This window comes from Cervus elaphus, chromosome 23, assembly GCF_910594005.1.
Source record: "Cervus elaphus chromosome 23, mCerEla1.1, whole genome shotgun sequence".
Classification (NCBI taxonomy): domain Eukaryota; kingdom Metazoa; phylum Chordata; class Mammalia; order Artiodactyla; family Cervidae; genus Cervus; species Cervus elaphus.
In genome coordinates this window covers 12,412,489-12,439,360 of record NC_057837.1, presented here as the reverse complement: position 1 = coordinate 12,439,360, position 26,872 = coordinate 12,412,489, and the positions used below count along the sequence as shown (strand labels likewise).

At 44.8% G+C, this 26,872-nt stretch overlaps 1 protein-coding gene across 2 annotated transcripts in view; it reads left to right on the top strand.

The window, feature by feature from the left end:
- Positions 1-1,438: 1,438 nt before the first annotated feature.
- PRKCQ (protein kinase C theta) overlaps positions 1,439-26,872 on the top strand; it is a 142,731-nt gene continuing 117,297 nt past the window's right edge. Inside the window, exon 1 of one of the 2 annotated variants that reach the window (XM_043884032.1) lies at positions 1,439-1,579. The gene's annotated coding sequence lies outside the window, so the exon portion shown is untranslated. Of the gene's footprint in view, positions 1,580-19,133; positions 19,327-26,872 lie in introns of those variants that run through there. The other variant, XM_043884034.1, reaches the window with a different exon arrangement.

Here is a 26,872-nt window from a genome sequence, read left to right as displayed (position 1 = left end):
GTGGCCTGCCATCTCTCTTCTGTGTAAGAAGCCGTGTTGAAGAATGGCTGGGAGAGAACCAAGGGGCAGGTGTCTTCAACCAGGAGGTTTCTCTTTGGCAGTCTGCAGAGAGAAGCCAGGCCTCTTTCTGCTTCTGTCACCTCGTTCTCAGCCATAGATACATTTTCCTACTAAATCTTAACAGCAAATATACAATGAGCACCTACTGTGTGCCAGGCTCTGGTGATGTCAACACAGCTGAGGTTCTCCCACCATCACACCTCTCGACTATGACCTTCCAGGGGTGGCAGCCTCTCTGTTGGATGATCCTGGCCTAAGGGTCCGTTCCACGCTGTTAGATACTGATAAATGCCCAAGAGGGCCTACTCCTCGGGGAATGTACTTTTATCTTTAAAAGGTATGCGTGTTTGCTCAGCAGAGTTCATCCAGATAAGAACAAGCCAGCATATCTGACTTCCCAGCCCCCGCCTGCCATCTGACTTCCCAACCCCTGCCTGCCACAAGGCAGAAATGGGAACTAAGTCACCAGATCCTCCTGGGCCTCAGGTTTCTTTTCATCTTTAAAAAGTTTGGAACTAGCTGTAGTCTGAGGTCTTTTTCAGCTGACAGTCTATACTTCCGTGATCAGAAGCCAGCTGATCCAAGCTGAGGCTCTTCCATACCTTTTTAATCTCCCTCTCAAAATTTAAAAAAAAAAAAAAAAGGCGGGGGGGGGGAGGGGAGAGAGAAGAAAACGACTATTGTTCTATTTCTTAAGCTAATCTGGGTTTAGTATATTAGAGCAACAAGCACTTTAACCAAGTACATTTCAATCATTTTGCGTAATAATTCAGAGGGAACGGCCCTGCAGTGCTGGTACCAGTAGTCTACCCTGAATGAATGATTCTCTAGAGCACAGAACAAAAGCACCCCACTCATCCTCAGTAGGACCATCAGGACCACCAGTCAGGCGTGAAAGCCTTCCAGTGACGACGGCACTGATAAGACGTTACACTGCAACTTCAAGGGCTGTCAAGTTTAAAGCAAAGCAACTTAGGAAATGATACAAAAAAAAAAACAAAACAAAACAAAAAAAAAAAACGGTGCAGAAACAAAGTCGGAGGTAGGGTTATCCAGCACCAAATCTTTCTCAGGTGGGGCATTTTAAAAGAACAGGGTTCACCAGCCCTTTCTAGTGGAAAGGCTGGCAAACAGCTGAAGGGTTTTTTTGTTGTTTTTTTTTTAATCTGATGACCTTGATCCTTCCCGTGGGAAGGCTCGTTTCGCTTTTCGGTTGGGTTAGATGGAGAGTCACGTGGTCTCGGGTGCCTCTGCCCGCGCGCAGCTCAGCATCCCCGGCGCGGGGATGGGACCAGGTCTCGGGGCCGGAGCCGCTGCGAGCGGAAGCGCGGGGCGCAGCGCGGGGCGGGCCCCGGAGGAGAGCGGCGCGCGGCGGGCGGTGCGCGGGCCGCGGCTCCGGGGCGGGCGTCCGGGCAGCCGGCTCGGCGGCGGGGCCTCGGGGTGACGAGCGCCCCCTGGCCCGCGCCGCCCGTGCCCGCGCCGCCGCCCAGCCGCGCGCTTTGACCGCCGCCACCGGCAGGTAGGTCCCCGCGCGGGTCGCCGACCGACCGGGTGGGCAGGACGCCCTGCGAGGGGCGCGGGGAGCGGGGCGGCCACCCGACTTGGGCTCCGAGCCGGTCCAGGACGGGGCGAGCGGCAGGACGGTGAACTCGGAAAGGGCGACAGGCGCCGCAAACTTTGGGTCTCGTTTCCGTGGTTTGTGGCGCGCGGGACGCCCGGGATGCGCGGACTTTGGCCGGGCAGAGGCCGTCGGGGCCAGGGGCTGGGGCGCCTCCGCTTCCTTCTGGGCTTTTCTCTCACCTAAAGTGCGGGGTGGGAGGGAGGGAAGGAAGACGGTGGCGGAAAGTTTACTGTTTCCCGCACGCCCTGGGAAGGAGAGGTGTGTGATGCCGTGGCAGCCTGTCCACGGAGGAAAATCAAGTTTTCTTGGCGTTTGCTCGAGAAGCAGAACAACACTCACTTCTGAACTAAGCCAAGTTTCTTTCCAGGGGCCTGGGGCAGGGCGAGGCCGGTTTTGATCGATGTCAGAAAACAAAACAAAAAACTGGTGCTCAATCCTGTAATCTTGGGGTGAGAGTGTTTTTCAGCTTCGGGGGCCACACGTTAAGAAACTAGAGCTAGTGCCTTTATTTTATTCGGTTCTCAAGAGCTCGGGTTGTCAGTGTGAAATGGACCTTTCATGCTAACGACTCGGCGTTCCCTGCGGGCGGGCGCGCCTGGATGAAGACAAGCTCTGAGGCGGGCTCACCTGGGAGATGCTGGGGTTTCTGCAAGGAGAAAGCTTTGTCCCTGGGCTTGTCCTGCTCAGAGTGGTGCAGATAAAAAGATGATTCAGTGGTGGACCGAGCTGTCCCAGAGGGGGCTCGGTGACACGGGGAGGAGAATGAGAAGTCGCCTCTCTCCTCGTCCGTGGAATGGTCCATCCCCAGGTATGGACAGCGTGCAGGTCCCTTTCTGAACACAGACCTGGTTGTTGCTCCCCTTACGTTGTTCTCTAGAAGCTGTGACCACCACCGTCCTTTCCTGGTGGGGAAATTTGATAGACAAGCCCTATGAGTAAAATGGTGGTGCTCCACTCCCACCCCACACCCCAGTCCTGTGAATCACCATCTTCATTTCCCCCCCGAACTTATCTTTTAACTCTTGTAAAATGGCAGTCTCACTGCCAGTGCTTTAATCTTTTTTTAAAAAAAATGCTGTGTCTCCTAGGAAGGAGGATGACATTTACTAATTTGGTTGCAAATTACTTCTGAAGTTGGTGCGTGGCTGTTTAGAATCCCTCGGAGATCAGCACCATTGTTTGAAGCAGGTGTCTGCGGCAGACCCTTCTTCTTAGTCTTTCTCATGTTGATTGAACGTACACATATTTAAAGATGTGGCATAGGAAGAGCTTCTAAAACCTTCAAAGCCTCAGCTGTGGAACTCCTCCAAGTTAGCAATTAAATCTAAATTAAGTTGGTTTGTTTGGGGTTTTTTTTTCCGCCCCCCCTCTCTCATAAACTTTTTCTCTGATTTCAAGAGCGACCTGTCCCCATCGCCAGCCTTTGTTTCGGCCCTCTGTGATTTTTCTTGTAAGCTTTTAAAATGTAAACTTCCAAGGGAGGACTCTCGTCACCACCCTCCGCCTTGTCGTGTTCACTTCCGCCACCGTCTTGTTCAGCGGTGGCTTGGGATGGCAGGTGGCTCATGGGCAAGCTTCTTTGTCCTCCCAGATCCTTCTCCCTTCTGCAGAAATTCCCTGTTGTCTGTTTGAAAGATACATACACCAGTGACTAGAACTTTCTCTTGTTGAGGTGCCCCTGGCCTTTCATTTATGCAGAGACATTGTTCAGTTAGTCACACCTTGGTCCTTCTTCAGATCACAAAGGTGCCTTTCAACACTGAAATGAGTTTTCTCTTGTTTCTGGTAGGTTCAGGGGGTGAGGGTGGGGGGCTCTCTGGATTAGCCCATTCGTCTCTGGCCATTTCTATAAAGGTCCCTCTTGCAATTGTAATATATTCCCTCTCTTCTATGGAAAAGAGGAAATTCTTCTGTGTAGTGAGTCTGGTGTTTTACCTGAAATTCCATGTGGACTGGGTACAGGATTTTTTTTTTTTGAGAATGTGGCCTTATAGTACAAATCTGTAACTGACATTCAGGAGTAAAGCTCCACAAAGTCTCCTTACAATGTGGAATTTGATGACAGGACATTTGCCTTCCTTTTAAAATAGGAATTGGAATTAGTACTACCTGTTCTGAATGCATTTGCTTTGGAGTTACTGATTGTGTTGCTTGCCCCTAAAAGTATTGTTGATGAGGTCATCTAATATAACTGTTAATAAGGATTTTTTGATTTCAGATGGCATCCTTTTTATAGGGTTCAATCTTTTATCATTTTTCCCACATAATTTTCACAAATCATTTCATTTAAATTAAAAAAAAAAGGTTATATGATAAAAAGGCCCAGAGAACACAGATGTGTCATGTGAGTTCACATTTTTATAAGTTTGTTGCCCCAAATCAGATTGTAATTATAAGCAAGGGAATTAGTCTTTTGACAACATATATAATATTAAACTCATTCTGTTTCTGTCCATTAATTTGGAAGTTTAAATTTTTCGTTTTCAAGCAGTCGTGCATCCAGCTTTGCTTTTTAATACCTATTCTAGCTATCAAGGCAGAAATCAGGAGCAAATCATAGAAAAACATGATGTTGAGGCAAAAAGATTAATTACGAGGTGTTTCCTTGCAATAATGGAAACCTTTCATTATTTTAACCTGTCAACCCTTTGTACACGATTATTCACATTGCTCTGTCATCTGAGGATATCCTTGAGACAGAATGAGAACCAGAAGTTTCTGAAATTAGGAATAGCACAGCCAAAGCCTGGAATCATAGATTTCTGCTCTGGGATTAAATTAGCAGATGTTCAAAGTCACTCACTCTGGCAGTACATACTCTACAGGCCAATGTTACCTTTTGACTTTTTTCTTTGTTTGGTTAAAAAAAATTTTTTTTATTGGTATCTCGTTGATTTACAGTGTTGTGCTGGTTTCAGGTGTATAGCATGGTGGTTCAGTTTACATGTAAATGTATCTATCCTTTTTCAGATTCTTTTCCCGTATAGGTAATACAGGGTATTGAGTCTAGTTCCCTGTGTTACTTGCTGATTACTTGTTACACATTAGTGTGTGTGTGTTAATCCCAAGCTCCTAATGGATCCCTCCACCCCACCCCCAGCATTTCTCATTTGGTAACCATAAGTTTGTTTTCGAAATCTGTGAGTCTGTTTCTGTTTTGTAAATAAGCTCATTTATATAACTTTTTTTAAAATTATAACTTTTGAATTAAGCTAATTTTAATTGAATAAATTATCAATTAAATTCAATTAGCTTAATTGAATAAAGTAAGAAATAATCCTATTTATGGTAATCAGAGCCAACAAAAGCAGTAAGACATGATTTATTGATGTATTAGTATTTATAATTTATGGACCAGATATTATATGGCACATAATTTTACTTGTTTTTGGTAAACATTAGTCTCATTTAATCTTTGCAGAGTTTTTATAAATTTGATATCACCATCATTGTCATTATCCTTGTTAGCATTCGCATTTTGCATTTGGGGAAATGGAGGCTGAGGGAGGTTGAGTCACTTGCCCAGCTCTCAACAGCTGATAACTGGTAGAATCGAGCATGTGTGATTGCCACGCCTTGCCAAAAACCACAGAGCTGGATAACCTACCAAGTAAATTTGTAAATTGTGATAAAAATACACCTGACAAAATCTGCCATCTTAGTCATTTTTAAATTTTAAACAGGTCAGTGGCACTGAGTATATTCTCACCGTCACGCAGCCATCACCACCATCCCTCTTTTCATCTTGCAAAACTGAAACCGTCTACCCATTAAACAATTAACTCCCCATCCCCCCTTCCTCCAGCCCTGGGAACCTCCTTTCTACCTTCTATCTCTGAATTTGGCTGCTGTAGGTCCCTTGTATAAATGGAATCGTACAGTATTTGTCTTTCTGTGGGTTGCTTATTTTACTAAGCTTAATGTCCCTCAGGTTCATCTGGGTTGTAGCCTGTGTCAGAATTTCCTTTCTTCTTAAAGGCTGAATAATATTCCGTCGTATCTGCCGTGGGTTCAATGGACATGAGCTTGAGCAAACTCCGGGAGTTGGTGAAGGACAGGGAAGCCTGGTGTGCTGCAGTCCACGGGGTCACAAAAGTTGGACACGATTGAGCAGCTGAGCTACAGTATCTCCCTCGATGTATCTACCACATTTTGTTTATCCGCTCACCTGCTCATGGTTGTTTGGGTTGCTTCCACATTTTGGCTTACGAATAAGGCTGCTGTGAATATGAGCGTAAAACTCTCTCTTCAGATCTCTGCTTTAAATACTTTTGGCTGTATACCCAGAAGTGGAATTGCTGGATTAGATGATAGTTCTATGTTTAGTTTTTTGCGGAGCCACCACACTGTTTCTGTGGCGACTGCACCGTGTTACATTTCCACCAACATTGCAGGAGGGTTTCACTGTCTCCATCCGAGCCCATACTCTTACTTTCCGTTTGTTGATTGTTGCCATCCTAATGATGTGAGACGGTAACCAATTAACATTCTACCAAACCATTTGGTGCCCGACCTCAGGGGTTCATGGGATGCTGCTGCTTCTGAATTCATTATTTTTTTTTTCCTATCTCATCCTGTACTTACGTCCCTTTTTATTTTTACCTCTCTATTTCTTTTAACCTTGAAACACCCCAGACTTACAGAAAAGCTATAATTACGGTACAAAGGGGAAAATCCTTTTACCCTTTTAACCCTCCTGATGATGTCTAAATAAGTTGCTGACCGGATGCCCTGTCACCTTATCAGTTCTTTCATGTGTATTTCCTACAAACAGGAACATTCTCCCCCAGAAGCAGAGAATAGCCACAAAATTAGGAAATGAAGTTAACATGTCTCTTTTTTTAGTGCAGAATAACTGGAGGACTTAAGATTCCAGCATCTCCTGCAGGACTAGGGAAGCCATGGGCAGAAGGGCTTCTGCCCTCTAAAGAGGGCTGCCTCTACTTACCTTGTGGTTTAGCAATGAGCAGTTGTCGAGAATCAGGTAAGCGTGGCGTTCATTGTAATGATGCTAAATGTGCAGAACAGACCCTTTGCAGACAATTAAAGGTTATCTTCTTGTATGTGACCAAAACAAGACAAATTCCCAGGACAGTGGAGAAAACCAGAAAGCTGACGGTTGTGCTTTCATCCACCAAGTTTTTGTTGGGGGCCTCAGAGCCGCACACTGTGCTGTGTAACCATGGGCGAGATGCAGCCAGGTAAAGGGGAAATTCTGAGTGTGGTGATTTCATCATGCGTTATGTCAGTTTATAATGTTACCATGCACCACTGTGTCACAGATTCATTTGTTTCCTCTTCGCTAGTATAAACTCCAAAAAGGCCTGTAGCCCTTTTCCCAGCACCTCCAGCAGGACCGGTGCCCAATGAGCCCCCAGTGAACCCCCAGTGCAGAATGAGCATGCACGTGCTGTACTGGGCACCCACGTGGTGCCAAGGGAACACTAGATCTGGGGTGTCTGGGAAGGCATCTGGAGATAGTAGCAGCTCAGCTGAGCCCTGCAGTGCGGGTGAGGGTGTTTTGGAAGGTGGGATTGCATTTTAGGATGGCCTGTGAGCATGACATCCTAGTGAAGCAAAGGACAACCCCTGTCTGGTTTGAGCGCAGCAGTGAAGGAGGAGAATGGGGGTGAGCCCAGATACTTCCCTCTCTAAGTGTGTTGATCACTACCACATCAACTACCGCTCTTTAGTTGAAAGTACGAAGAGTGGACCCTTAATCACCCTTGGCTAGCCTACCCTGTTACCCGTCTCCAGCCCTCTGCATTGTTCACCCTGGGCATATGCTAAAATAAGCATCTAGCCTGTAGAGTCTTGTTGCCAAGATATGGGTGAGTTTCCAAAGCAAGCCAGGCACTGAGAATTCACAGTCAGATGACTCTTCACAGCCCAGGTGAGCAAGAGGCCGAGTCTTTCATGAAAGTCAGCTGACGTGTCTTTCTTGCAGTTTGGGGAGAAATTCATGTCAGCTGTGTGGTAGCGTTTTTAGAGCAGTAGTTTTCAACTTTTTCCATTCTGTGGTCTGTTAATGTACTGTTTGCAGTGATATAGAGATGGGCCTCTCATCTAGTGTTTTTTAAACTGCAGAGCACAATCATTATTGGATTGTGAGATTTGCGTTGCGTTGCAACAAGCAAATCTTTAAACATGAAGTGGAACAGAAAAGACTAGCATGCATTTCACATAGAAAGAGTAAATAAATAATTCATGAAATTTGGGATCATGGAGTTTGGGACGTGTGTCTTATGATTATCATAGACCTATGACCTTTAGTTTTCTGTAATGTTTCTTTAGAATCATACACACTCTTGCCTGAAGGGAGACAGAGGAAAGTGATATTGGTGGAGTGAGCATCATGCCAGGAGTCTGGGATACGTGAGACCATTTTCTCCTAAAGTCCTGCCCAATGAGTGGCTCATCCACAGTTTACAGAGATGCTGAGGTGGGTAAAGGTCAAGAATCTTCATCAAGAGTCCCACAACAAATGACTAGCTGTGAACTCTGATCTCATGGCTCCCAATTTAAGCTCCATGGGTTAATTTTTCTGACTCCGTGGGTTATATTCCCAAAGTTTGTTCATCAGTTGGCTGCTTGGGGAAGATGTCATCTCAGGGGGAGAGTCTTATAATCAGATTACACGTTTGTTAAGAGGAATACGGACTTTGGGATGTGCCCTGTCAGTTTCTTAAGGGGGAAAAAAAAATCACTTAGAAAAAAATAGTGTTGATTCAACAGACCAGAGATTGTGGGGCCTGAAGTTAACAAAGATGAAAACAGCCCCTCCGCCCTCCGCTTGAAGCTCCCTCCCCACCCACCCCCCCACCCCAGGCTGGGAGGAGCAGCTTGGGTGGGGCCACATGAGGTGATGTGCTTTTCTTTCCAAAGCTGGGGTCCCCAGGTCCGCAGCTGAGTCCCCTCGTCTCCTTCTCCCGGTGCGGAGCCAGAGGCTGCTGCGCTTCTACTGGACAGAGTCCTGTAACTGCAAATTCGTTGCGTCGGTGCTCTATGATTTCCAGTGTCAGCCAGGCCTTCCCTCAGACTTTGCCTGGACCACTCCCTCCCCCTGACAATACAGCGACCATTTCAGACCATCTCCTGCTGCCATCATCCCCTCAGCCTGCTTCGCTGAGAAAACAGGAGTTTCCCTGATAAAAACAGCCTAACCCTGTGATGACAGGGCTCCATGCCCAGCTCTGTCTGGATCTTCCCTCCCGTCCTTCCCGTCTTTTATGATAAAAAACCAGAAGCCTCACCTTCTAAGGTTCATCCTCCACTGACATTCTGGATTCCATTTCTTCCTCTGTGGAAGGAGGAGGAATCGCATTCTCTTGATTATCTCCTTCTGCATCTGTATTTCCCCCCTCCCCGCCCCATGCCTGGTCCCACCTCACTGCACAAGCATGCTGAAACCCCTTCCTTCTCAGAAGAAGGCCATCCTTCCTCACCTTCCTCCAACCATGTCCTCCTCTTTCCTCCTGTTCGCAACCAGCCTCCTTAAATTGTCCTCTGCCCCCGGCTCTGTCCTCACTCTGTGTCATGGCCACAGACATCTGGCTCTGTTGCCTCTGGGAATCTAACACATTCATGCTCCCTTTTGCTTGATTGTTGTTCAGCCGCTAAGTCGTGTCTGACTCTTTGCAGTCCCATGGACTGTAGCCCACCAGGCTCCCCTGTCCGTGGGTTTTTCTAGGCAAGAATACCGGAGTGGGTTGCCATTTCCTCCTCCAGGGGATCTTCCTGAAACAGAGATTAACAGGCAGATTCTTTACCACTGAGCCACCAGGGAAGCCCTCCCTTTTGCTGACTCTTGCTCAATCCACTCCTTTCTTCCTTGACTTCTCTGCAGGAGATGGTGTACTTCTGCATTCTTGGAGCAACACCTTCATCCCACCCCTGCTTCCCATTCTCCTTCCTTCCCCTCTTCTGCTTTGCAAGCTCCTGCTCTCCCTCCTTTCCCATGGAAGGTTGATGATCCTCTGGATTCTCACTCCGTGGGTAACCTCATGCCTCACTGAACTGAACAGCCATCCCCTTGCTGACCTCTCCAGAGTCCTTTTGTGGCTGCTAAAGGGGTGCATCTAATACCACATGCCTCAGACTGCTTGCATGGTCTTCCCCTTTCTCTTCCCACAAGATAACCTCCTTCCCGTTCTTTTCTGTCTCTGGCGCTGTGTCACCTGTTCTTGCGCGAGCAGAAATCTGGATGTTTTCCTTGACTCCTCACCACCTCAGCGTACCCCAAGCCATGTTCTGGTAGATGCACACCCCTACATATCTTTTTATTCCATCCACATTTTTCCACCCCCACTCAGGTCACCAGCATTTCTCTTCTGGATCACCGCCAGAACCTCCTCCCTGGTCTCTGTTACTGTGGGTTGTTCTCCACCATGCAGCTGGGAGGATCCTTGTAGAACCCAGATCTGAGCTTATCGCTCCTTGCTTTATTTATTTATTTATTTTTTATATTGTAGTGGTTTTTGCCATCCATTGACATGAATCAGCCATGGATTTACATGTGTTCCCCATCACTCCTTGCTTTAAACTCTGCAGTGGCTACCCAGTGTTATTTTGAATGAAACCTGGACTCTGTAACATGAATTAGTTGTTGTTCAGTTGCTAAGTTGTGTCCGACTCTTTGCAACCCCATGGACTGCGGCACACCAGGCTTCCCTGTCCTTCACCATTTCCTGGAGTTTGCTCAGACTCATGTCCATTGAGTTGGTGATGCTGTCTAACCATCTCATTTTCTGCTGCCCTCGTCTCCAATGAATATTCAGGGTTGATTTCCTTTAGGATTGGCTGGTTTGATCTCTTGCTGTCTAAGGTACTCTCAAGAGTCTTCTTCAACACCACAGTTTGAAAGCATGAATTGCTCAGCCTTCTTTATGGTCCAACTCTCAGGTCCATACATGACTACTGGAAAAACCATAGCTTTGACCATTAGGACCTTGTTGGCAGTGATATCTGCTTTTTAATATGCTGTGTAGGTTTGTCACAGCTTTCCTTTGAAGGAGCAAGCGTCTTTTAATTTCATGGCTGCAGTCACCACCCGCAGTGAGTTTGGAGCAGAAAATCATTTGGTGCAGAAAATAAAAATGTCTGCATGAGTGGGATCATCAACTCAGCAGGTTTTGCCTGTGGGTCTCTGGAATTGCCTAGATACATTCTACTAGAAGTTCAGAGTTGAAGGTGATGGGAAACATTTTACGTGCTTAAAGACAACTTCTTACAAGGGAGAAACTCTGTCTCCCCATCCCTGTGGTGGGCTTTTCTTTTCACCCTCCCAGTTTCTCACCTTGCTGAGAAATGCCAGTAATGAAAGGAAAAGAGACTGAGTTAAGGATGATAAGGAAATAAAAAGTAATACTGAGATCTTCCAAAATTTTCCCCTACAAGCAAATGGATGAGGCAGAGGGTAAACATTGAATGCAGATATACAGAGAGCTCAAAATTATTTTAGTAAAAAGAAAATATGAAAGGATAAAAGAGGTTAAATTTAATAAAACGATGTTTTTAGAATCTTTCAGAACAAAATCATCGTGATCTTAATCTTCATTAAGAAAGATAAAAAGATAAAAAAGATCAAAAGTGAAGGATGAAGTTCAAGAGTTAGGATGATAAAGGCCTGCCAAAGATTTAAATAATTGAGAGCATTCAAAGAAAAATGTCATAAAAGTAAAGAGTAATAAATTCGTTTTAAAAAATATTTTTATTGGAATATAGATGCTTTACAATGTTGTGTTAGTTTGTGCTGTAAGCAAAGTGATTCAGCTACACATGTACATCCATCTCCTCTTTTGGGGCTTCTTCCCCATTTAGGTCACCAAGTTGAGTAGAGTTCCCTGTGCCATATAGTAGGTTCTCGGTAGTTACCTGATTATACAGAGTAGTGTGTGTATGTCAAAGGGTCTGACCCAACTCAGCGACTGAACAGCAACATGTCAGTCCCAGTCTATCAGTTCATCCCACCCCTACTCCCCCCTTGGTATCCTTCCATTTCTTCCCTTCATCTGTGTCTCTACTTCTGCCTTGCAAATATGACCATCTAAGAGTCATAAAGGAGATCAGTCCCGGGTATTCATTGGAAGGACTGATGTTGAAGCGGAAACTCCAATCCTTTGGCCACCTGATGTGAAGAGCTGACTCATTTGAAACGACCCTGATGCTGGGAAAGATTGAAGACAGGAGGAGAAGGGGACGACAGAGGAGGAGATGGTTAGATGGCATCACCGACTCAATGGACATGAGTCTGGGTAAACTCTGGGAGTTGGTGATGGACAGGAAGGCCTGGTGTGCTGTTGTTTATGGGGTCGCAAAGAGTTGGACATGGCTGAGCAACTGAACTGAAGAGTCATAAATTCTGTAGGGCAATGGTCCCCAACCATTTTGGCACCAGTGATCTGTTTTGTGGAAGACAGTTTTTCCACCGACCAGGAAGTCAGGTGGAGGGTTTTAGGATGATTCAAGAGCATTGCATTTTTTGTGTCCTTTATTTCTGATCTAATGCCACTGATCTGACAGAGGTACCAGTCTGCGGCCCAGAGTTTGGGGGCCCTTGCTCTAGGGGACTTACTGAAAGGTAGAATAACCAAAAATATGAAACCAGAGGAGAAAAACACATAATCTTTTAAAGAAGATTAAAAATAAATCCCAGCAATAATACAATGAGCACTTGCATGGGTTCCCAGCAGCTAGTAAGCCATGGCTAAAACAATGTTAAGACGGGAGCTTAGGGTTTGGGCTTATACCTCAAAAGCTTATACCTCAGTGGGATTTTAGAGGCAATTTTTAGAGTACACTTCTGCGTGGATGCCATCATGTTTTGGGGGAAATGTTCTGTGTGTTCTATAGGGACGGTTCCATCCTGGGCGGGGGGAGGTCACACCAGGGCAACCAAAGAATTATGCTTATCTTTGTCTGCTGAACAAGGGAGATGCTTTTAACTGTGTGAGGCTCATCATCCCTGCCCTCCAGAGCTCAACAGAGTCTCCACCCCAAGTATTCTGCTTTCCTCTGGGAAGGGAGAAGATCAGGTGGTACCTGGGTACATTCCTCACCTTGTTCATGGAGCCTCTTCTCCACCAGGGTTCATTTAGCAATTATCCAGGAGAGAGTCCTTTTCTGTTACATCTGTTCTTTGTAGCTTGTGATGTGTTTCCTCTCCCTCTTCTGCTTTCTCATGTCTCTGGGGATTTGTGATTCTATCTGGCTCATAAACAGAGCTCAATAACAATATTTTTTCTAGTTTTTATATATTTGGCTACACTGGGTGTTACTTGTGGCATGTGAAATCTTTAGTTGCAGTATTTAGACTCATAGTTGAGGTAGGTGGGATTTAGTTCCCTGATCAGGGATCAAACCCAGATCCCCTGAATCGGGAGCAGGGAGTCTTAGCCACTGGACTGACAGGGAAGTCTCAATAATGATGCTGTAATTCAGTTATTATCTCCTGAGAAAGCTTGCTCAATGACCTTGTTATTGTTCAGTTGCTAAGTTGTGTCTTACTCTTTGCCACTCCATAGACTGTAGCATGCCAGGCTTCCCTGTCCACTATCTCCCAGAGTTTGCTCAAACTCATGTCCATTGAGTCAGTGATGCCATCCAACCATTTCATCCTCTGTCACCCCCTTCTCCTCCTGCCCTCAATCTTTCCCAGCATCAGGGTCTTTTCCAGTGAGTCAGCTCTTCACATCAGGTGGCCAAAGTATTGGAGCTTCAGTTTCAGCATCAGTGCTTCCAATGAATATTAAAGGTTGATTTCCTTTAGGATTGACATACACCAAGGACATACACCAGGTCTTCTATTTCCTTCTCTTCCTTAAACTCTCAGCACAGAGCTCAGACTGCATCTTTACTTGCGGAAGCTAGGACACCTCCTCGTCAGAGAATAGATTTTATTTTTCTCTCGTTGTCAGCATGAAGGAGACTAATGTCATGTCATACAAATGTCATGTTTTTCAGGACCTGCTCATTAGTATTAAGAGCTCTGAGCACTGTAACATTTGCCCGTGTGCTTAGGGTGAATGTTAGGGGTCTGACTGAGAAGTGGTGCATGGGGCCAAGTGCATTATTACCCTTCGGTGCATTGACTTCTGTTTGGCCAGACTCTGTACCATGTCACCTGCTGCCTCCCTCCCCTCCCCAGCCCTGTTGTGTGTTACCAGTCCCCTGACCTTGCTTCCCAGGTCCCTTGCAATAAATGAAGACACATGGGAGTTGGCATGCAAGGGTATTAAGAATCCAGATTAGATCGTCCTTTTCCATAGCAGAGACTGGAGAGAGGCTATAGGATCTTGGAGCAGCTTTCCCCTGCCTTGGTCCAGCTTTTCTATGGTCACGCAGTCTTTCTGAGCTGTCTGACAATGAAGGCAGATGGAAAGATCACAGAATTGGGGGTAGGAGACCAGTGTTCTCTGACCTGTTTGGCCGTGTTGACCGTAAGATGGGTGAGTTGGATGGGGGGAGGGGGGAGGTGTCTCGAATTCCTCCTGATCCTAATATTTTGTAGCTGTTCGGGGAGGGTGTCTTTTGAGATCTACACATTCCACTCACACCAGGATTTCCCCCAGGCACCTGGGTGGCGCAGTGTCAGATACATGTCATGGCTCCCAGCCTGTAGTTAACCCATTCATTAGCCTGGGTGTAGAATGCAGAGTACAGTATGTCCCCTACATACGAATGAGTTCTGTTCTGAGAGTGCATTCATAAATCTCATTTGTTCGTAAGTCCAACAAAGTTAGCTAAATAACACAGTTGGCTGTAAGTTGTTGTTGTTCAGTTGTTAAATCCTGTCCAGCTCTTTGTGACCCCGTGGCCTGCAGCGCACCAGACTCCTCTGTCCTTCAGTCTCTCCCGGAGCTTGCTCAAACTCATGTCTGTTGAGTCAGTGATGCCATCCAACCATCTCATCCTTTGTCACCTCCTTCCTCTCCTGCCTTCAGTCTTTCCCAGCATCAGGGTCTTTCCTAATGAGTCAGCTCTTTGCATCAGGTGGCCAGAATATTGGAGCTTCAGTATTAGTCCTTCCAATGAATTTTCAGGGTTGATTTCCTTTAGGATTGACTGGTTTGATCTCCTTGCTGTTCAAGGAACTCTCAAGAGTCTTCTCCAACACCACAATTTGAAAGCATCAGTTCTTTGGCACCCAACCTTCTTTATCGGCTCTATAGTAACTGTACTGTAATAGGTTTATAATACTTTTCACACAAATAATAGATAACAAATACAAAAAATAAAACATTTAAAATCTTACAGTACAGTACCTTGAAAAGTACACCAGACATGTGAACTGACTTACATGACTGGACATGTGAATGCATGTCTGCATCTTTGAAAGTTTGAAACTTTTAGGTTTGTATGTAGGGAGCTTACTGTATTACCAATGGTTGCAACATGTACCTCTTCACCAATAAATGGGAGAGCAGTCACCCAAACTCTGAAATCATTCTGCTCTCATTGTAAATTTTGCAAATTAAAACTACCTGTGAGAACAAGGGCAACAGCACATTTTTCCTTCTCAAGTGTTAGTGGTAATGGTAGCACAAGAAGTCTGATAACAGCCAGTTCTTCTCAAAATGCTGATTCCTCAAAAAGAACACCTTGATTGAAGATAAGCTCATGAGGAATAGCAGCCAGATAGCATCTTCTCCACTCTAAGAGTGGAAACTCTTTGTTCTTCTGCATCAGTCATTGGAGAAGAAAAATAAAGTATCATGTATTTTTAAATGATTGAATTGCATTACTTCTTTTTTTAATATTTATTTACTTATTAATCTTTGTCTACACTGGGTCTTTGATGCTGTGTGTAGGCTTTCTCTAGTTGGTGGCTGGTGGGGTTACTCTTTGTCGCAGAACTTGGGCTTATTGCATTGATTTCTCTTGTTGCAGAGCACAGGCTCTACCTTATGGGCTTCAGTAGTATGGTGCATGGGCTAGGTACCACAGCAGTCCTAGATAGTTTTGTTAAAGTCCTTATGATTTTGAAATAATTCAGGGAGAAATCACTTGCATAATTCCAAGTTCTGACGCAGAAGCAGCTTAAATATTTGCCAAAAGTGCAGCACAAATTACTCTCACCTTCCTCTGTTCCAGTAAAAAGAAGTTTACCGCTGGGATTCTTTTTAAGTTCCTGGGCCCTGAGATCTGTTGTTATTTATAATACACTTGGGGTATTTGATGCAAGTGCTTTTGGAAAGAAAGCCATGTGAGCAGTAGGAAAGGCTTTGTGTTACTTTTTAAAATAAAATAAATGCAACATTGTTGTTGTTGTTCAGTCACCCAGTTGTGTCCGACTCTTTGCAACCCCATGGCCTGCAGCGTGCCAGGGGTCCTGGTCCCTCACCATCTCCCAGAGTTTGCCCAAGGTCATGTTCATTGCATCAGTGATGCCATCCAGCCATCTCATCCTCTGACACCCTCTTCTTCTGCCCTCAGTTTTTCCCGGCATCAGGGACTTTGCCAATGAGTCATCTGTTCACATCAGATCACCAAAATACTGGAGCTTCAGCAACTTGCTTGGCCCCAAATTGCCAGTATTGCTAAGCATAAGCTAGCACATAATTTTAGAAATTTTAATGAAGGCAAACTTAATCCATTAATAGTGTCCCATAGGTGAAACTGGTAGAGAGAAATGCCAATTCAATATTTGAATTTTATTATTTCAATTGAAAGGAAGAAGGGCGAGCCCTTCTCTTTTGAGAACAGGTTAGAGGTACTCAGAACAGAGAGAATATATCTTCATTAAATATACAAAATTAGGGGACTTCCTCAGCCATCCAGTGGTTAAGACTTCACTTTCCAATGCAGGAGGTGCAGAGTCCATCCCTGGTCAGGGACCTAAGATCCCACCCACATGGCTCATGGCCAAAAGAACCAAAACATAAAATGGAAGCAGTAATGTAACAAATTCAGTGAAGACTTTAAAAATGGTCCACATTAAAAAAAATCTTTTAAAACATAGTAATATGAAAAAATAAATATACAAAATCATTTTCTCCTGGAAAAATATGGTAGATATTTTCTGGTGGAAAAAAATAGTATAGAACTCTGGGTCTAAATATCTAGACCCAGAGAGAGATCGCACCATTTATTCAAGTACTGGTGTGTCTCAAGATACTTAGCAGCACAGCTAAGAAAGCAAAATATAAAGAACCGTCAAACATTCTGCAAGCCCAAAAAGTGAGACACGTGTTTGTTTGGATGTTTATCTGAAAACTATCAATAGGAAAGTTTAGGCTGAATTCCAGGGAATTTTAATCCACACACTGCAAGATGGAAACAGGATTACATTTTCTGAGAACCAACTTTTTAAAAGTTTGAGCACTAATCAGTTAAGTGTGACGTAGGTTTGAAATTAGAGTTGGTGATAAGTAATTAAGTGAAGTACAACTTAACACATATTGGCAGTGAGTGGATCAGTGCTGTTGTCCTGAACTTGTTAAGGCTGCAGTGTACTATTAATATTTATTTGACCTAGAATATTGCTTTGGATATCAGTCGCTGTGTAGCAAACATTCGCAGTACTTCGTGGCTTAAAACAACACCATTTGATCTGCTCGTGATTCTATGTCTCAGGAATTTGGGCTGGCTCTGCTGTTCATGGATTCACGTGGGGTCTCTCGTGAAGCTGTGCACAGATCTGAGATGGGATCGCTCATATTGGGTTGGCCAAAAAACTTGTTTAGGTTTCTCCATACCATCTTACAGAAAAACCCAAATGAACTTTTTGGCCAACCCAGTGTATCATGTGGACTTCCCTGGTGGCCCAGTGGTAAAGAATCTACCTGCCAATACGGGAGACCTGGGTTTGATCCCCAGCTCAGGAAGATCCATGGGAGAAAGAAAGAGCAACTCATTCCCATATTCTTGAGTGACGTGGGGCAAGGGTAGAGAATGGCAATTCTTGAGAATACTCACTCGAATATTCTTGCCTGGGAAATCCCATGGACAGAGGAGCCTGGTGGGCTACAGTCCATAGGGTCACAAAGAGTTGGATGTGACTGAGCAACTAAGCAGCAATAGATGAATGACACTTGGTGGGTATGGCTAGAAGACTGGAACCCTCCGGCTCCCTCTCTTTCTATGCAGCCATGTTGGACTTCTTTTCATGGTGATTAGATCCTAACAGTAAATATTCGCAATAGACAAAGGCTCAGATCTCTTAAGGGTCAAACTAGGAAGCCTCGGAGCATCACTTCTGCTGAGATCTGCTGGTCAAAGCCACGATGACGGGGAGGGGGCTGGGCCGAGGAGCATCTCAGGAGAGCTTTGGAATGGGAGGTGCTCTGGCAGCTACCCTTGGAAACACACACATTTAGGCTGTGATGGGATAATATTTCACCACCTCACATTTCTTTTCTGAGGCGGAACCTCTAGTCTCCCTGGTGGCAGAAGAGTCTGACGCACACAAAAATCGGATTGCCATTCTCTCCTGTAGAATAAGATCCAGGCCCTTGACGCAGCTTGCAGGCCCTCCCCTGTCTGTCCCCTGCCCGCCTCTCCAGCCTCCCTCTCCCACGGCCCTGAGAACCACCTTTTTCTTCCACGCCTCTTGGTAAGCGTAGCTCCATGGGGAACCACACGTGAGAGATGCCCTTCTCCCCCTTGCATCCTCTCTCTGCCGACCCCTCAGACATCACTGCCTCTGCAAAGGCGCCCCCACCCCCTGCTCTAACTAAAGCATCCTTTCCCCCCTGAGTGAGCACCCCGGCTTCCTGTGCCGGAAGCCACCTCAGCAGTAACAACACCCCCTCCGCCCCGACCACACTGTGAGCTCCTTGAGGGCAGGGGTGCGGGTCTGTCTCTCCAGTCCCCCCTGGGCTCGTGCCCCACTCAGCAGGCGCTCAGTCCATAGCCAGGGCGTCGGTGTGATCTCTGCCCAGGGTAGAGCAGGGGGGTGCCTGGAGGGAAGACCAGAAAACCCCAAACAGGAAGAAGGCGGGTGTGATGAGGAGGAGGTCAGAGCTGTGAAAGTAAGCCGTGTGACGGAACCAGAGGGGCGGACGCAGCACCGCCACCGCGCAGAGAGGAGAACAGGCCAGACACAGAGCGTGAGACACGAGCTTAGCAGCTGAAACAGAGCGGTCAGCTCGAGCCCAGGGTCACGATTAAGAGGGAAGAGGCAGGGAGGAAGCTGGCATCGGACCCGGCTGTGTGCATTCATGGAGATACGCGCGCAGCACCCCGTAAGGGCATCCCAGACCTGCCACGAAAGGGCAGGGCACCCCGATGCCAAACAGTGCAGAATCTCAGCCCTTCTCCGCACACCTTCTCCACAGGTGACTGCCTGGCCAGGAGGGCAGGGGAGAAGGTGGTGCTTACTTCACTTGGGTGCCTCGTAAGTGACTAGCTCGCCTCCCCAGCCACACTGGCTGCAGAACGTGAAAGTGAAACTGACTTGTGCGCTTGACGCTGGTGAGGAGGTTCAGGGGAAGTGGTGCTACTCGGGGGAGGGAGCGGGAGGGCCCACCTTGAGCAGAACCGCTTTTTGACAAAACAACCCTAAAGGAAGTAATCATTGTGAGAAAATGTTTTCTGCTAAGTGGTGGAGGAAGAAAACACGATCGTCATTCCTTTGACTCCGTTGAATGGATAAACTCAAGACTAATAGTTACAACTAACTTGGATTGAGCTTTTTCTGCATCCAGGTACTGCTCTGATCAGCTTATGTCTGTTAACCTACTTGAGTGGGTCCTCTTATTGTCCCCATTTTGCAGATGAGGAAAGAGTTAAACAGCTTGTTCAAAGTCACAGAGCTGCTAAACGGCAGAGCTCGGATTTGAACCCAGGCAGCTTGATGCTGTAATCTCTGTTCCTGATGCTCCGCTTGGCTTAGCCTGAGTTAGACAATATACTGTATCTACTGACTCATGTTTTAAAAAAATATTACCAGACAGTAGTGTTAATTCTAAGAAATGAGTTATGAGACTTCCTTCCCTCCTTGTATCAGTTATGGTTTGGGGCACATTTTATTTTTTTGGGGGGGGGGCATATTTTAAAATGGCAAAGTCTATCATCTGTGGACACACACACACATATGTATATGCTGACTACTGTAACTTGCAAAAAGCTGTTTAGAAGAAAGTGTGTTTAATTAAAAATGAGTGAGAAATGCAGCCAGATTAATCTCCTTTGGTAATAACTTTACAGTTTGAAATTTGACTTTGTAAAGCAATTCTGGAAATGAGAGGAATGATACATTGTCATGCTGTGAGACACATTTATATTGTTTCTCAATATATGCCTGAGATAACTTTGTAATCTGCTTTTAAGTCAGTATGTTCGCGTATCTATGAAATCACTGGTAAGATTCAAATTATGTTTCTGATCCCTTTTATGTCTGTTATTTATTGACTGTTGTTATTTGACAAGTTCTGAAGCCCAAGATTCCAGAAAGTTCAAAGCAATATCCTTATTCAAGAAAACACTTGTTTTGCCAATATTTTCCAAAGAATAATTTTTAAATCTCAAAGCTCTGTACTTTATTATTTTCCTGGTTGGCTTGCAAGATAACAACTAGAAATATCATAGGTGTTTCATATTTGAGCAAATGGACAGTTTTCAGAGGTGGAATATAAATGTTAGTCCTGAAAATGAATAAACAGAAAAAAATTGTGATAACCACTGAGATGCAGAACACCCATGATGCATTGTCTTCAGGGCAGAAACAAAGCATACCTATCCTTTCTGGGGCTTCTGTCTTAGCCTTATCTTTCTGACCCTTATGGATCCTTATGCTTCTGACCCTGTGCAACCCTCCTGGGCCAGCACTTGGAGAAGATTTATGGGTTTGCCCATAGAGGGAAGGAGGAGTCTGTTAAGAGTACAGAGAGAGGGATTTGTTTTTTCTTGGAGTAGACATTCTAGCAAATCAAAGGGTGGCCGTCTTTGGAATGCTTCTTCCCACCTGATCTCAAAATACCCTCCAGTAACCACCTGAAAGTCCTCATTTCTTGCCGGTACCAGAAATTCTGCCAGCACACAGATCCTCTGAAAAATGCAAGTACCACTGAGATTGTCTTCACACGTTAGAGTGGCTTAATCAGTAACTTCGAGAAAATGGGAACTTTTATGACTTGGAACAAGCAGGGAATTATTCAGTCCACGGATAGTAATTGATCCAGCCCTTCACTGATCATTGTCAGTGATGGATGTGGTGTTGGGAATACACGGGAGAAAAGAGAGCCGAAGTCCTAACCCTCATGGAGGAGAAAGGCATTAAAAATCAAACAAAAAATAGTACGTAAGTAAGATTATCTAGCTCACGACAATGCTGTGAAGTTACAGTAAAAAAGAATGAAGAATTAGAAATTTCTGGAACCTGGCCTGTTCTTAGATTACTAAGTGCTTGCTTTCTATAGAGTGGGAGGGAGAGGAAAAATATCTGCTATGCACTCACTGCCATAAAATCATGGGTAGGCATATTACACAGCCGTCCCACTACTGGGCATGTGCCCTGAGAAAACCGTAATTGAAAGAGACACATGTACCCCAGTGTTCACTCAGCTCTTTTTACAATAGCTGGACATGGAAACAGCCTAGATGTCCATCGACAGATGAACGGATACACAGATTGTGGTACGTGTGTACAATGGACTTACTCAGCCAGATGAATGGATACAGAAATCCTGGTACATATATACAATGGACTGTTACTCAGCCAGATGAATGGATACAAAAGTTGTGGTACATATATACAATGGACTGTTACATTTGAGTCAGTCCTAATGAGGCAAAAAACCTAGAGCCTATGTGAACAAACTTCAACAAAGTGATGTTAGTCAGAAAGAGGACAAATATTGTGTATTAAGGCACGTGTATGGAATCTAGAAAGATGGCACTGATGAACCTATTTGCAGGGCAGCGATGGAGACGCAGACATAGAGAACAGGCTTGCGCAAACAGTGTAGGAGGGAGACGGTAGGACGAATTGAGAGAGTAGCATGGAAACTTCTACATTACGGTATAAAATGGATAGCCAGTGGGAACAGGCTGTGTGACATGGGGAGCTCAACGCAGTGCTCTGTGACCGCCCAGAGGGGCAGAGGATGGGAGTGAGGTTCCGGAGAGGGGGGACATAGGTATATCTGTGGCTGGTTCATGTGGATGTATGGCAGAAACCAGCACAATATTGCAAAGCAATTATCTTCCAATAAAAAATTACCAAAAAAAGAACCATGGGTATAAAGAAAAAGAAGGTGCAGACAAGTCACCGGTGATACAGAAAAGTCCTGTTCTGTCCTTCCCTGGTTCCAAGTGATGCATAGCCCTTATCTTCTCTGTTCGTCCGTGAGGCCTGCCCTGACCCCTTTCTCACCACTGGGTTGTTGTTTTTGTTTTAAACTGGTACATGCCTGGGACTTATTGTCATTATTTGTTATCTGAATAGATATATGGATTCTGACTATTATGATTCCGATTAGTAAAGAGGGTCTCTACCTTTCCAAAACATCCAGAGCTTTTTAATGCCTCTTGCTGCTGCTTTAGCACACAGGCAAATGAGTAGAAGGAAACTAAAGGGCTGTCGGATTACTTCCCACCCCTGCAGCCCAAGCCCCCAATCTGTCACTTCCTTTCCTTATTTTAACATCTATGTATTGGAGGGAACATGCTTCACTGTGCCTGAGAAAGCACGCTTGTGTGTGTGTGTATGTGGTAGTTGCTCAGTATTGTCTGACTCTTTGTGACCCCATGGACTGTAGCCTGCCAGGCTCCTCAGTCCATGGAATTTTCCAGGTGAGAATACTGGAGTGGGTAGCCATGCCTTTCTCCAGGAGATCTTCCTGACCCCGGGGATCGAATCCAGGTCTCCTGCATTGCAGGCAGATTCTTTACCATCTGAGCCACCAGGGAAGCCCTGAGAAGGCACTTGGTACTGCCTAAATAGTTTACTAGAAAAGGAACACCACTAGTCAGTTTGAAAATAGTCTTTCCCCTCTTCTTTCCCCTAAGGATAAATACTCTTAGCATTTTCTGATCTTAATAGTATTGAGATAAAAATAGTTAAGTACAGAATTTTAGCAAGGACAGATGTTTTTCTCTTTAGATTCTTCATTTTTAAAATTTATTTTTAATTTTAATTGGAGGATAAGTGCTTTACAATGTTATGTTAGCTTCTGCTGTGCAACAGTTTGAATCCTCTATAAATATACATAGATTCCCCTCCCTCTTGAGCCTACCTCTGACCCTCACCCCTTTAGGTCATCACAGAGCACTGAGCTGAGCTACCCTTGTTATTCAGCAGTTTCCCACTAGCTATCTATTTTACACACGGTAGTGTATACATGTTAATGGTACTCTCTCAATCCAGTCCGTCCCTCCCTCTCCTTCCCCTGCTGTGTCTACAAATCTGTTCTGTATATCTAGACCTTTCTTTCTAAAGGCAAGGAAACTGGGGCTTAGATGAGATATTCAGGGTATCACAGCTAGTTGGTGGTGGGAGTCAAAAAAGTGGAAGTTTTCATGACTTCCACTGCTTAATTATGGCTGCAGAGGAGCCTTAATAAATACCAATGATCTCCCACCCCAACCTCAAAAATTGAACATCAACCTGTAAAATCTTATTTTTTCTCCTGAAACTAAGTGACCATATCATCACAAGTGAAAGGGACATGGTCCAAGAAATGATGCTCTTCCAGCAAGCAGGGGTTCCCCTAAGAACTTCTGTGCCCAGGGGCTCTCTGGAGTCAATCCATCACCTTTCTTTGTCCAAAGTGCTTTCTCAGACTTTCATGCTATACACCCATGACACTTGCTTGCTAAATCATCAGCTTAATTTATTTACCCCATTTCTTTTATCTCAGTTTTCTGGTTGTATTTTATCTAAGTCATCTTTACTTTAGTTGAGCTAAAGCTGTGGTTTTGCAAATTAAATCAGTTGTGGGTTTCTGCATATATCTCCTCTCTGTGTTTACTAAGCTTTTTTTTTTTTTTTAAACTAACATTATAGGTTCTGTTTTCATCTTACTAGTTGTGTGAGGGAAGATTTGTTTTGCTTAAGTTTCTTTGAGACAAAACTATTTAGAGGAACACATTTTAAGAAACCAAAATATTTTTAAGCGCCTGGTTTAATCGATATCTTTAGCCAAAGTTCAGTTTCTTTAAAGTTTGGAAGTTCGTCCATAAGAAAGAAATCGTGTGGTTTTTGAGTCTGGACTTCATACTGTAGACAGAGAGAAGTTTTATGTTTTTCAATGTTGAAGAGATTTTTAGAAAGGCGGCTCTTATGGCTAAGGTGGATGACAAATAGAGGGCATGCAAAGATAAGGAAGCCGGTACTAATTAGGAAACTACTGTAATAATCTAGGGAAAAGGTCTGAAGTTGTGAAGCTAAAGGATTGGAGAAAGAAAGAGAGAGAGAGAGGGAGGGAGGGAAGAAGGAAGGAAGGAAAGAAAGAAGGAAAGAGAGAGAAAGAAAGAGAGAAAGGGAGGGAGGGAGGAAGGAAAGAAAGAAAGAAAGAGAAAGAAGGAAAGAAAGAAAGAAAAGAGAAGTTGCTCAGTCGTGTCCGACTCTTCGCGACCCCGTGGACTGTAGCCTACCAGGCTCCTCCCTCCATGGGACTTTGCAGGCAAGAGTACTGGAGTGGGGTGCCACTTCCTTCTCCAGAGGATCTTCCCGACCCAGGGATCGAGCCTGGGTCTCCCGCATTGTAGGCAGACGCTTTACGGTCTGAGCCACCAGGGGAGTCAAAAGGATGGGAGAGTAAGGATCAAATACAAAAGAAATAGTCAGATGGAACTGGCAGGTCTTGTTGCACAGTTGGGTGTAAGAGGTAAAAATCAAGGAGTCCTCACAGTTGATCCCAATATTTCTAGCTTGGAAGAGTCAGTGGACGGTGATTCCACTGAGCAGGACAGGGGAGAGCAGAGAGGCCCGAGCGCTGAAGGCAAGGTGGAACTCGTATTTGTTCTGGCTGTGCTTGAGCTGGCAGAAAGACACGTGGAGTGATGCAGTGTGTAGCTGAAACTATAGGACTGAAGGGCGTGCAAGTAAAGTTCAAGAAGATTGTCTTTTTGAAGTTACCACTAAGTAGAGGATCACTGAAGCCACCAGTGTGGGTGTGATTAGCCAGAAAGGACTCAAGTCGAAACCTGGATGTGTTTCAGAAGTTTAGGTAAAGAAAGCTGAACTAACAGTAGCTGAAAGAGTGACCAAGAGATGGAAGGGCAGGCAGAGGGGGAAGGACTGTCAGCAGTGCTGTGCAATATGGAGGAAGAAGATTAAGAATGAGCCACTGGATCTGGAAATTGGCATCATCGGTGCCCTTGGGGAGAGCCAGGTCAGCAGAGTGGTGGGTATAAAAGACAGAGGGAGAGGGTAGAGAAGCTGCCGGATGGTGGGAAGGGATGCTTGCTGCTGGGGGAGGGGAGACGCAACCACATCTGCAGAAGCAAAGTCACAGGTTGTCAGGGATGGGGAACACGAGCGCATTTGTGAGTAGGGGTCAGTTGTTCAGTCACTCAGTCTTGTCCGAATCTTCGTGACCCCATGGACTGCAGCATGCCAGGCTTCCCTCCACTGTCTTTGAGGAGTTTGCTCAAACTCATGTTCATTGCGTCAATGATGCCATCCAACCACCTCATCCTCTGTTGCTCCTGCGTTGGAGAGGGGGTGAGATCACAAGGATGGTGGGGGTTGGGTGGTCAAGGAAAAGAAGAGTTCCAGGGATGTGGCCCTGGAATGTGATCATACATAGGACACACCTGGGGGAGAACAGGTGGCGAAGAGGTAAGTTGGACCAGAGGGAAGAAAGTTGAGCAAGTTTATGAGACTTCCATCTTCTCGTGAAATAGTTTCATCTGCTGAAGGTGGAGAAGACAGAGTTATGCTTTTGGAGAATAAGGAGAAAAACTGAGGGACAGCCTACTTAGCAAACAGGAAAGGAAATGGACCAGGAATGAAATTTTATTAAAATATCGTTAGTGAATTCAGTAATAAATGCTTAGATTATTTGTTGCTTTTTATTATGCTAAAAGTACACACAGCTTAATTTTTACAATTTTAACCATTTTTAAGTGTAGAATTAGTGGCATTCAGTAGCTTTATCATGTTATGTAGCCATCACTCCAGTTATTCATTTCCAGAACTTTCTCATCACCCCAAGCAGAGATTCTGGACAAAATTCCTCCCCTCAGCCACTGGTAATCACCACTCAACTTCTGTCTCTGAATTTGCTTGTTTTATCTATTTCATATTATTTGTTGTTTTAAAAGCATAATCCATAAAATAAGAAGGAATAACAGGAAGGTAATAATTCTAACTGTAATGTTCCATTGATGGAGGTCCGTCTTAAACCATTCTCTATTTTTAAAATCTGCTTATAAAACATTAATGTTATAAAGTTGGTGTAATGCATTATCCTTAAAGTAACTCAAATTTACTTGGGAACCCCATAAATTCTACTTTGATGCTTTTTTTGACATGCACAAAACTGGATGCTGCAGTTTTGTGCATGTAAAAAACAGTATATTTTTCTCCCATCTAAATGATAGCATAGAATTGCTGTTTGGTAAATATTTTTCTGTTTAGCAATCTGTTTCAGAGGATTGCTTTATTCATCTGAATTTATGTTGTCTGCAATAGGAGTTCCTAAAAATAGCTAATATATGCATCACTTAGACAAATGAGAGGTTTTCCTACTAAGATATGCAAATAAATAACCACACTGCTTTATATGTCAGTTAGAGGTGACAGGAACTGATTTTCACTTCTCAAGAGGTGGTTCAAATAAATCATGATAGCTTTGGAGTCAGTTACTTTTAATGGAAATAATCTTTCTTCCCAGTAAAAGTAAATTTGAATGAGATGCATTAGAAGAAATATCTTATACGGCAGTCATCTTCCAGCAAAAGTTGACAAAATCCCAGGTGTTCCTCGCCCCATAGCAGTGCACAGTGGCCTTAGGAGGTTCCTTCTAAATTTAGGGTTCTCAAGGGAAGTGGCATCAGCCACAGCATTTCCTCAGGCCCTGAAGCTAGCCACTGCCTCTAAATATTGCTGACCAGGCTATCAAAAAGGGGAACTATTTTCATATCATTTGCCTACCCCCATCTCACCTCCTCTCATCCAGTCCCAGCATCCTTTAATTCCTGGCTCAGAGCCTCACTTCTCTCCTAAAGCTGCTGGTGTGGACTTTTTCCTCTTCAGAAATTGTGGTGGTGGTGTTTTTCAGTGGCTAAGTCATGTCTGACTCT